This window comes from Hordeum vulgare, chromosome 1H (assembly GCF_904849725.1).
Source record: "Hordeum vulgare subsp. vulgare chromosome 1H, MorexV3_pseudomolecules_assembly, whole genome shotgun sequence".
NCBI lineage: Eukaryota > Viridiplantae > Streptophyta > Magnoliopsida > Poales > Poaceae > Hordeum > Hordeum vulgare.
Genome location: NC_058518.1, coordinates 108,160,677 through 108,173,425, shown reverse-complemented (window position 1 = coordinate 108,173,425; position 12,749 = coordinate 108,160,677).

Sequence of the window (12,749 nt, the reverse complement as noted above, 5' to 3'; positions counted from 1 at the left end):
CGGTATCCTCCTCCGTATCCCCACTGTCGGAGACGTACTCGACGCTGTCCACGCTGCCCTCCTGGCTGCCCTCCTCTTCCTCAGCTGGATTCCCGTTCGAGACGGGAGAATACCAGTTGGTCCACGCCTGCACAAAACACAGTCGGCAACGTCAGACGTCAGGCGGCGGTACAACAAAAAGCGATAAATTTAAGAAGATTGAAAGCACTCGACAAGAGGTGCTCACCTCATTCGGAGGAGGATTATCGGCGCGGAAGGGCTTCACCCGCCGGGCTCCTCTGGGGTTGTCGCATGCACCTGTGATGCCGCGGACCCATGCTGTCACAATCTCCCCGGTCACGCATTCTGGATGAGTCCGAGTGGAGTCCCCAGGCCCCGCGTAGTGCCACATGGCGTGGTGTTGAGCTTGCAGCGGCTGGATGCACCGACCCAGAAAAGTCTCCAGCAAATCCGTGCCGGTGACTCCCTTGCGGACGACATCTATCAACGCGTCGACCAGAGGTTGGATCTGGATCTTTTCCACCTTCGAGAGCGCAAGCTGCGTGGGAGGAGCCGGTCGGTCTAGGCTGAAAGGTGGCAGCCAAGTTGCAACATTCGGACAAGCGACATCCTGGCAATAGAACCAAGTCGACTGCCAGTTCCTAACTGACTCGGACAACTGAAGAGGGGGGTTGCTACTTTTGGTTTTCTTCTGGAAGCCTAAACCCCCGCAGAGGTGGAGGATATGGGTTTTGTCGTCCGACTGGCTAAGCTTTTTGACAGTTTGGGACCTAGCGGAGAAGATGTACTTAAAGAGCCCCCAATGGGGGGGACATCCGATAAAGCACTCGCAAAGCACGACGAATGCAGCAAGATGGGCTATCGCATTTGGAGGAAAATGATGGAGCTGCGCCCCGAAGTGATTCATAATACCTCTGAAGCAGGGGTGGGGAGGCAAGGAGAAGCCCCTGTACACGTGGGTGAGCAGCAAGACACGCTCTCCCTTCTGCGGCGCCGGCTCCGTCTCGCCCTCCGCCGGCAGCCTCCACGACTTGTTGGCAATCATTCCTTTCTCCACCAGCTCCAGCAAGTCGTCCGCCGACACCGTGGAGGGGAGGAAATCCCCCTGGATCCAACCCGCCGGCAGGGCACGCTGCCACCACTGATCATGGGTCGCCGCCTTCTTTTTCTTCTTCTGGGACTCGAGCTTGCTCGTCTGCCCCTTCATCATGGTGAAGGCAGCGGATCCGCAGAGGAGGAGAGGAAGGAGGAGGCTTGGAGCGCGCAGGGAGCTACGGGAGAAGTGAGGCAAGTGCGAGTAACAAGGGCAACGCAACAAGAAACCCCCGCTGGAGAGGCTTAAATAAGATTCCGACTGGGTCACTAACAGGTGGCCCCGAAATCTTATCCCCCGATCGACTGCTGCAATATTAGTGGAGAAGATAAAGGAGCGGTAATCGAGGCGGCATAAACTACTCGATGACAATGTCGTCATCCCCGTTGAGCGCGCGGCAACCGAAATTTGAGGATCCCAGAAAATCCGCCGCGGTCAGTTGACCGGTCACATCGAAAGATTCCGTGGAAGCACTCGGTCCCTGACGGTTTGTTTCCCGGGTATATTCACTCGGATCACTGGTTGAGAGGATAAAATGGATCGAGGCAAACAACGCCAAAGTCACATCCATACCAGTCGGATCCGTACTCCAGGCATCACTTCGTCGTTCCAACCCCGATCCATTCGTAATGATGGGGTTATTGTCCCCAGGTAGGGTCATAGGCCTGCCCTATAGGTCCTACCCAAGGACTACCCTTCATAAAGGACAAGGCCCTTAGACAGTTCCGACTGAACTAAGGGCTTCCCATCATCCAGTCGGTGACGATTCCCCCATCATCCAGTCGGTGACGAGCATTCGGAGCATATTAAACGTACCGACTGGATTCCACTCTGTATATCGTAACCTCCCTGGAGGGCAACGGTCATACGTTTTCATACACCATCATTAGCATTTAAGACATACGTTACGTGTAACGTAGGCATTTAATCACCACTACTCCACCCCTGTCCACCGGGTCGTTGTGAAGGGCAGCGCACTCTATATAAGCCGCCCTTCCCCACTGGTGCAGGGGTTGGCTTTTACTGTAACCCCATATTCCACTCGACACTAAGCTCCCAAGAGCACTGAGACGTAGGGCTTTTACCTCCACCATAGAGGGGCCTGATCTCATACATCCTCGCTGTAGCTAAGGCTCTGCCCATCCTTTCGTACCCTACTCATCTACTGTCAGACTTATACCCACGACATAGAGTATTCTAACAAATTATGATGATGGTGTATCTCTCTGAAATAGGTGTGTCCAGACAATGATGATTGTATCAAACTGAAAGTAAAAGTAAACAAAGGCAAACGATGCTCCAAGCAAAACTCATGTCATGTGATGAATAAAAATGTAGCTCCAAGTGACATATGATTGGTTGAGACGAGAGAGGGGATGCCTTCCGGGGCATCCCAAGATTAGACGCTTGACTCTTACTAGAATATTATCTTCGGGTGCCTTAGGAATCCACAATCTTAGGCTTTTTCTGCTCCTCACTTCTTTCTTCATCGGGATAATACCCAAAACTTGAAAACTCCAATCACATTAAACTCAACAAAACTTTGTGAGATCCGTTAGTATAAGCAACATATAAAATACTTTAAGTACTATTATAAGTTGATTATTATTTTATTTTAGCATAATGTACTATATTCTAACTTGTCCATGGCCTATAACATCCGATACAATCCATATCATCATCAAAACAAGCAAACTATACATGCAAAAAGCAGAATCTGTTTATAACAGAAAAAACTGTAGTAATCTATAACGAACCCATAATTTTGTAACTCCAAAAATTATTAAAAATTAGGACGACCTGAGGAATTTGTATATAAATACCATGTAAACAATTTAGCTCAAAAATACGTTCCCGTAAAATGAGAGAAATTCTGCACTAGACATCAAAGTTTGTGTTTTTGCACCGTATCAATTCTACTCGTCATACAAATCATCCCAAAGGCTTTACTTGGCACAAACACTAATTAGAACATAAAAACAATCATTACATAGGAAATAATCATGTTATCACAAACAAACAGAAAGTAAAAGCAAAAAATAAAGATAACTATCGGGTTGCCTCCCAACAAGCGCTACTATTTTACGCTCCTAGCTAGCCATATTGCATAGTTCCAAGTCTTGTAATCTTTGACACTCCACCCATAAGTAGCTCTCATGATTGATTCATAAGGTGGTATAATTCACTTTATAGGGAAGCGTTCCACTCCTTTCTTTAATGGGAATTGGAACCTTATGTTTCCCTCTTTCATGTCAATGATTGCACCTATAGTTCATAGGAAGGGTCTTCTAAGTATAATGGGACAAGTAGGATTGCAATCAATATCAAGCACAATGAAATCTATAGACATATAATTTTTATTTGCAATTATAAGCACATCATCAATTCTACATAAGGGTTTTTTAATGGTAAAATCCGCAAGATGCAAGTTTAGGGAACACTCTTCAATATTAGTGAGACGAAGCACATCACATAAAGATTTAGGTATAGTTGAAACACTAGCACCAAGGACACACAAAGCATTGCATTCATATTTATTTATATTAATTTCAATAGTAGGCTCCCACTCATCATGCAACTTTCTAGGAATAGAAACTTCAAGCTCGGGTTTCTCATCATAAGCTTTTACCATAGATTCTACTATATGTTGAGTAAAAGCTTTGTTTTGTTCAAAAGCATTGGGTGAGCTAACAATGAATTGCAGCAAGGAAATAAATTCTATTAAAGATAAATTATAGCAATTAAAGTCCTTGTAATCCAAGATAGTGGGCACATCACTAGTTAAAGTTTCGACCTCCCTAAACCCAGCTTTTTCAGTTTTAGCATAAAAATCGTCACCCTCCAAGAAAACGGGATGCTCCTTACCTAGAGTTGAATCATATCCAATCCCATTATCAATAATATTCATAGAAGTAAACAATGATTCAATAGGAGAAATATCTGTTGGGGAACGTCGCATGGGAAATAAAAAAATTCCTACGCGCACGAAGACCAATCATGGTGATGTCCATCTACGAGAGGAGATTTGGATCTACGTACCCTTGTAGATCGCACAACAGGAAGCGTTAAGAAATGTGGTTGATGTAGTGGAACGTCCTCACATCCCTCGATCCGCCCCGCGAACCGTCCCGCGATCCGTACCACGATCCGCTCCAATCTAGTGCCGAACGGATAGCACCTCCGCGTTCAGCACACGTACAGCTCGACGATGATCTCGACCTTCTTGATCTAGCAAACAAGACGGAGAAGTAGATGAGTTATCCGACAGCATGACGGTGCTCCGGTGGTGGTGAAGGATCTACTCCTGCACGGCTCCGCTTGAGCTCTGCAGAAATACGATCTAGAGGTAAAACTATGGTGTCTAGATGTGAGTTGCACGTGGCAAAGTTGTCTCAAATCAGCCCTAAATCACCAGTATATATAGGAGGGAGGGGGAGGAACTTGCCTTGAGTGCCAAGCCCCCAAGGTGTGCCGGCCAAGAGGAGGAGGAGGAGGAGTCCTACTCCAATCCTAGTCCAACTAGGATTGGAAAGTGGAGTCCTTCTCTTCCTTCCCACCTTTTCTTTTTTTTCTTTGGTTTTTTTATCTCTATGGCGCATAGGCCTTATTGGGATGTCCCACTAAGGGCTGGTGCGCCACCCATAAGTACTTTGGGCTTCCTCCGGGAGGGTTGCCCCCCTCCCGGTGAACTTCCAGAACCCATTCGTCACTCCCAGTACATTCCCGGTAATGTCCGAAAACTTTCCGGTAACCAAATGAAGTCATCCTATATATCAATCTTCGTCTCCGGACCATTCTGGAAACCCTCGTGATGTCCGTGATCTCATCCGGGACTCCGAACAACATCCGGTAACCACGCATATAACTCAACTATACTAAAACATCACCGAACCTTAAGTGTGCAGACCCTGCGGGTTTGAGAACTATGTAGACATGCCCCGAGGTACTCCACGGTCAATATCCAATAGCAGGACCTGGATGCCCATATTGGATCCTACATATTCTCCGAAGATCTTACGGTTGAACCTCAGTGTCAAGGATTCGTATAATCCCGTATGTCATTCCCTTTGTCCTTCGGTATGTTACTTGCCCGAGATTCGATCGTCGGTATCCGCATACATATTTTAATCTCGTTATCGGCAAGTGTCTTTACTCGTTCCATAATGCAAGATGTCGTGACTTAAACTTAGTCACATTGCTTGCAAGGCTTGTGTGTGATGTTGTATTACCGAGAGGGCCCCGAGATACCTCTTCGTCACACGAAGTGTCAAATCCCAGTTTTAATCCATACTAACTCAACGGACACCTTCGGAGATACCTCTAGAGCACCTTTATAGTCACCTAGTTACGTTGTGACATTTGATACACACAAGGCATTCCTCCGGTGCCAGTGAGTTATATGATCTCATGGTCATAGGAACAAATACTTGACACGTAGAAAACTATAGCAATAAAACTACACGATCAATATGCTACGTTCATAGTTTGGGTCTAGTCCATCACATGATTCTCCTAATGATGTGATCCAGTTATCAAGCAACAACACTTTGCACATAGCCAGAAAACCTTGACTATCCTTAATCAACTGGCTAGCCAACTAGAGGCTTGCTAGGGACATTGTTGTGTCTATGTATGCACACATGTATCTATGTTTTCATTCAATACAATTATAGCATTGATAATAAATGATTATCTTTAAACAAGAAATATAATAATAACTATTTATCATTGCCTCTAGGGCATATTTCCAAGAGTCTCCCACTTGCACTAGAGTCAATAATCTAGTCCTCACATCGCCATGTGATTTACATTGTAATAAATCGAACACCCATACAGTTCTGGTGTTGATCATGCTTTGCCCATGGAAGAGGTTTAGTCAGCGGGTCTACTGCATTCAGATCTGTGTGCACTTTGCAAATATTCATGTCCTCTACTTCGACGTAGTCGCGGATGAGGTTGAAGCATCGTTCAATGTGTCTGGTCTTCTTGCGAAACCTTGGTTCCTTTGCTAAGGCAATGGCACCAGTGTTGTCACATAACAGAGTCAATGGATCTAGTGCGCTCGGCACAACTCCAAGATCTGTCATTAACTGCTTCATCCAGACACCCTCCTTTGCGGCCTCCGAGGCAGCCATGTACTCTGTTTCACATGTAGAATATGCTACAATGCTCTGCTTGGAACCGCACCAGCTTACCACACCCCCATTAAGAATAAATACATATCCGGTTTGTGACTTAGAGTCATCCAGATCGGTGTCAAAACTTGCATCGACGTAACCTTTTATGGCAAGCTCTTTGTCACCTCCATACACGAGAAACACTTCCTTCGTCCTTTTCAGGTACTTCAGAATATTCTTGACCGCCGTCCAGTAATCCACTCCTGGATTACTCTGAAACTTGCATGTCATACTTATGGCCAAGCTGACGTCTGGTCTAGTGCACATCATTGCATACATGATAGAACCTACGTCTGAAGCGTAGGGGACGTAACTCATTTGTTCTCTATCTTCCGCAGTTGCTGGGCACTGAGTCTTACACAATTTTATACCTTGTAATACTGGCAAGAACCCTTTCTTGGACTGATCCATTTTGAACTTTTTCAAAACTTTATCAAGGTATGTGCTTTGTGAAAGTCCTATCACGCGTTTTGATCTATCCCTATATATCTTAATGCCTAGAATGTAAGCAGCTTCTCCTAGGTCCTTCATAGAGAAACTTTTATTCAAGTGATCGTTTATGCTCTCCAAAAGCCCCACGTTGTTTCCAGTCAGCAATATGTCGTCCACATATAATATTAGAAATGGCACAGAGCTCCCACTCACTTTCTTGTAAATACAAGATTCACCAACCACTTGTATAAACCCAAATGCTTTGATCACCTCATCAAAGCGCTTATTTCAACTCCGAGATGCTGGCACCAGTTCACAAATGGATCGTTGGAGATAGCATACTTTGTTAGCATTCTTTGGATCGACAAAACCTTCGGGTTGCATCATATACAACTCTTCCTTAAGAAAACCGTTAAGGAACGCCGTTTTGACATCCATCTGCCAGATTTCATAATCGTAAAAGGCAGCTATTACTAACATGATTCGGACAGACTGAAGCATCGCTACCGGTGAGAAAGTCTCATCATAGTCAATTCCTTGAACTTGTGAAAAACCCTTTGCCACAAGTCGATCTTTATAAACAGTCACATTACCGTCTGTGTCTGTCTTCTTCTTATAGATCCATTTGTTCTGAATAGCCTTGCGGCCTTCAGGTAGTACTTCTAAAGTCCACACTTTGTTCTCGTACATGGATCCTATCTCAGACTTCATGGCCTCCAGCCATTTGTTGGAATCTGAGCCCACCATTGCTTCTTCATAATTCGCGGGTTCATTGTTGTCCAACAACATAATCGTTAAGACAGGATTATCGTACCACTCAGGAGTAGTACGTGATCTTGTCGACCTGCGAGGTCCAACACTAACTTTGATCCGAAGTTTCATGATCATCATCATCAACTTGTTTCTCAACCGGCGCCGTAGCAACACGGGTTTCCCCTTGCCCTGTGCCACCATCAAGAGGAATTAGAGGTTCGACAACCTCATCAAGTTCTATCTTCCTCCCACTCAATTCTTTCGAGAGAAACTCCTTCTCAAGAAAAGCTCCGTTTTTATCAAGAAACATTTTGCCCTCGGATTTGAGATAGAAGGTATACCTAACTATCTCTTTTGGGTAACCTATGAAGACGCACTTTTCCGCTTTGGGTTCCAGCTTTTCAGGCTGAAGATTTTTGACATAAGCTTTACATCCCCAAACTTTAAGAAATGACAACTTTGGTCTTTTGCCATACCACAGTTCGTATGGTGTCGTCTCAACGGATTTTGATGGTGTCCTATTTAAAGTGAATGCAGCTGTCTCTAATGCATAACCCCAAAACGATAACGACAAATCGGTAAGAGACATCATAGATCGCACCATCTCTAATAAAGTACGATTACGACGTTCGGACACACCATTACGCTCTGGTGTTCCAAGCGGTGTTAACTCTGAAACAATTCCACATTGTCTTAAGTGAGCACCAAACTCGAAACTCAGATATTCACCCCCACGATCAGACTGTAGGAACTTGATCTTCTTGTTACGATGATTTTCGAGTTCACTCCAAAATTGCTTGAACTTTTCAAACATCTCAGACTTGTGCTTCATCAAGTAGACATAACCATATCTACTCAAATCGTCACTGAAGGTGAGAAAATAACAATACCCGCCGTGCGCCTTGATACGTCCATTTTGCATCATGCTTTCATGTTGATATTTATCTCTTTATGGGTTGTTATTACACTTCACGGTACAATACTTATGCCTTTTCTCTCTATTTTGCAAGGTTGACATGAAGAGGGAGAATGCCGTCAGGTGGAATTCTAGCCTGAAAAAGGAGCAAGTTTGAGATACCTATTCTGCGCAACTCTAAAAGCCGTGAATATCAACGAGGATTTATGTTGGAATTTATAAAAAAAAACTGGGCCGAAGAAGTACCAGAGGGGAGCAAGCAGGAGGCCACAAGCCTGCTAGGCGCGACCTACCCCCCTGGTCGCGCCTAGGGGGCTTGTGGGCTCCCTGTTGGCCCTCTACCCCCCCTCTTTTTCTATAAGGAGGGTTTCGTTCCAGAAAAAATCAAGAGGAAGCTTTCGGGAGGAATCGCCGCCGCCACGAGGCGAAACTTGAGCAGAACCAATCTAGAGCTCCGGCAGGGTCGTCCTGCCGGGGAAACTTCCCTCCTGAGGGGGAAATCGTCGCCATCGTCATCACCAACACTCCTCTCATCAGAGGGGACTCATCACCATCAACATCTTCATCAGCACCATCTCATCTCCAAACCCTAGTTCATCTCTTGTAACCAATCACCGTCTCGCGACTAAGATTGGTACTTGTAAGGTTGCTAGTAGTGTTAATTGCTCTTTCTAGTTGATGCTAGTTGGATTACTCGGTGGAAGATTATATGTTCAGATCCTTGATGCTATTCAATACCTCTATGGTCATAAATATTATTATGCTTTGTGAGTAGTTACTTTTGTTCCTGAGGACATGGGATAAGTCAGGCTATTAGTAGTCATGTAAATTTGGTATTTGTACAATATTTTGATGTGGTGTATGTTGTTTTTCCTCTAGTGGTGTTATGTGAACATAGACTACATAACACTTCACCATTATTTGGGCCTATAGGAAGTCATTGGGAAGTATTAAGTAGATGATGGGTTGCTATAGTGACAGAAGCTTAAACCCTAGTTTATGCGTTGCTTCGTAAGGGGCTGATTTGGATCCACTAGTTTAATGCTATGGTTAGAGTTTGTCTTAATTCTTCTTTCGTAGTTGCGGATGCTTGCGAGAGGGGTTAATCATAAGTGGGAGGTTTGTCCAAGTAAGGACAGCACCCAAGCACCGGTCCATCCACATATCAAACTATTAAAGTAGCGAACGCGAATCATATGAACATGATGAAAACTAGCTTGACAGAAATTCCCATGTGTCCTTGGGAGCGCTTTACCTCCTATAAGAGTTTGTCCAGGCTTGTCCCTTGCTACAAAAGGGATTGGACCACTTTGTTGCACTGTTGTTACTTTTGTTACTTGCTACTTGCTACGAATCATCTTACGACACAACTATCTATTACTGATAATTTCAGTGCTTGCACAGAATACCTTGCTGAAAACCACTTGTCAGATCCTTCTGCTCCTCGTTAGGTTCGACACCCTTACTTATCAAAAGGACTACGATAGATCCCCTACACTTGTGGGTCATCAAGACTCTTTTCTGGCGCCGTTGTTGGGGAGTGAAGCGCCTTTGGTAAGTGGAATTTGGTAAGGAAACATTTATATAGTGTGCTGAAATTTATTTTTACTTGTCACTATGGAAACTTATCTTTCGAGGAGCTTGTTTGGGGTATCTTCACCTCAAATGGAAGCACAAGGAGTTTCTCCTCCACCTTCTGCACCCACTGAAAATATTTGCTATGAATTTCCTTCGGGTATGCTTGAGAAACTGCTGGCTAATCCTTTTACAGGAGATGGAACATCACATCCCGACTTGCATCTAATCTATGTAGATGAAGTTTGTGGTTTATTTAGGCTTGCAGGTTTGCCCGAGGATGAGGTCAAGAAGAATGTCTTTCCCTTATCTTTGAGGGATAAAGCATTGACATGGTATAGGCTATGTGATGATACTGGATCATGGAACTACAACCCGTTGAAATTGGAATTTCATCAAAAGTTTTATCCTATGCATCTAGTACATCGTGATCGGGATTATATTTATAATTTTTGGCCTCGTGACAGGGAAAGCATCGCTCAAGCTTGGGGGAGGCTTCAATTAATGTTATATTAATTCCCCAACCATGAGCTCTCGAGAGAAATTATCATTCAGAACTTCTATGCTCGGCTTTCTCATGATGATCGCACCATACTTGACACTTCTTGTACTGGTTCTTTTATGAAGAGAGATATTGACTTCAGATGGAATTTATTGGAAAGAATTAAACGCAACTCTGAAGATTGGGAGTTTGATGAAGGTAAGGAGTCAGGTATGAATTTCAAGTTTGATTGCGTTAAATCCTTTGTCGAAACAGATACTTTTTGTGATTTTAGCGCTAAATATGGACTTGACTCTGAGATAGTAGCTTCATTGCGTGAATCATTTGCTGCTCATATTGATCTCCCTAAAGAGAAGTGGTTTAAATATCATCCTCCCTTATAAGTCAATGTAGTTAAACCCAACCCAGTTGAAGAGAAAGTCATTGCCTATAATGATCCTATTGTTCCCAGTGCTTACATTGAGAAACCACCTTTCCCTGTTAGGATAAAGGATCATTCTAAAGTTTCAAATGTGATACATAGGGGCTACATTAGAACACCTACACCCCCTGAGCAAATTAGAGTTGAACCTATCATTGCTATTATCAAAGATCTCCTGTCCGACAATGTTGATGGCCATGATATTCACTTCTGTGAAGATGCTGCTAGAATTGCTAAACCACATGCTAGAGACAAACATAGGCATGTTGTTGGCACGCCTGTTGTTTCTGTTAAGATAGGAGATCATTGTTATCATGGCTTATGTGACATGGGTGCTAGTGTTAGTGCAATACCTCAATGTTTATATGATGAAATTAAAGACGAGATTGCACCTGTTTAGATGTGATACGGCTCCAACGTATCTATAATTTTTGATGGTTTCATGCTATTATCTTGTCAAACTTTGGATGTTATGCATGCCTTTTATATATTTTTTGGGACTAACTTATTAACTCAGTGCCAAGTGCCAGTTCCTGTTTTTTCCATGTTTTTGACCCCTTTCAGAGGAGATTTTGAAACGGAGTCCATACGGAAGAAAATCCCCGAAAAGATTTTTCCCGGAACAGAAGAAGATCGGGAAGCTTGAGAGCCAAGGCAGGGGAGCCTCACGGGCCCCACAAGCCCCCACCCCGCAGTCAGGGGGAGGCCGCGACGCAGAGGCTTGTGGGCCCCCTGGGCGCCCTCTGCCCTAGGGGTTGTGCCTATAAATTCCCTAAAAATTCCAAAAAAATCAGGAGATCATTAAAATTACTTTTCCGACGCCGCAAGCTTCTGTCTCCGCAAGATCCCATCTGGGGAACATTCTGGTGCCCCGTCGGAGTGGAGATTCGGATACGGAGGGCTTCTTCATCAACACCATGACCTCTATGATGATGCGTGAGTAGTTCACCATAGACCTACGGGTCCTTAGCTAGTAACTAGATGGCTTCTTCTCTCTCTTGGATATTCAATACAAAGTTCTCCATGATCTTCATGGAGATCTATCCGATGTAATCTTCTTTTGTGGTGTATTTGTCGAGATCCGATGAATTGTGGATTTATGATCAGATTATCTATGAATCTTATTTGAGTTTCTTCTGGTCTCTCTTATGCATGATTTCATATCCTTGTAATTCTCTTCGAGTTGTGGGTTTTGTCTGGCCAACTAGATCTATGATTCTTGCAATGGGAGAAGTGCTTGGTTTTGGGTTCATACCGTGCGGTGACCTCACCCAGTGACAGAAGGGGTAGCGAGGCACGCATCGTGTTGTTGCCATCAAGGGTAAAAAGATGGGGTTTTCATCATTGGTTTGAGATTATCCCTCTACATCATGTCATCTTGCTTAAGGCGTTACTCTATTCGTCATGAACTCAATGCACTAGATGCATGCTGGATAGCGGTCGATGTGTGGAGTAATAGTAGTAGATGCAGAAAGTATCGGTCTACTTGTCTCGGACGTGATGCCTATATGTATGATCATTATCTTAGATGTCGTCATGACTTTGCGCGGTTCTATCAATTGCTCGACTGTAATTTGTTCACCCACCATGATATTTTCTATTTTGAGAGAAGCCTCTAGTGAACACTATGGCCCCCAAGGTCTACTCCACACCATATTTTCAGCCTTACACTTTTTACTTCGTTTCACTTTCCGCCTTCAGATCTCACTTTGCAAACAATCTTGAAGGGATTGACAACCCCTTTGAAGCGTTGGGTGCAAGCTTGTTTGTGTTTGCGCAGGTACTCTGGACTTGACGAGACCCTCCTTCTGGATTGATACCTTGGTTCTCAACCTGAGGGAAATACTTACTGCTCCTGTGCTGCATCACCCTTTCCTCTT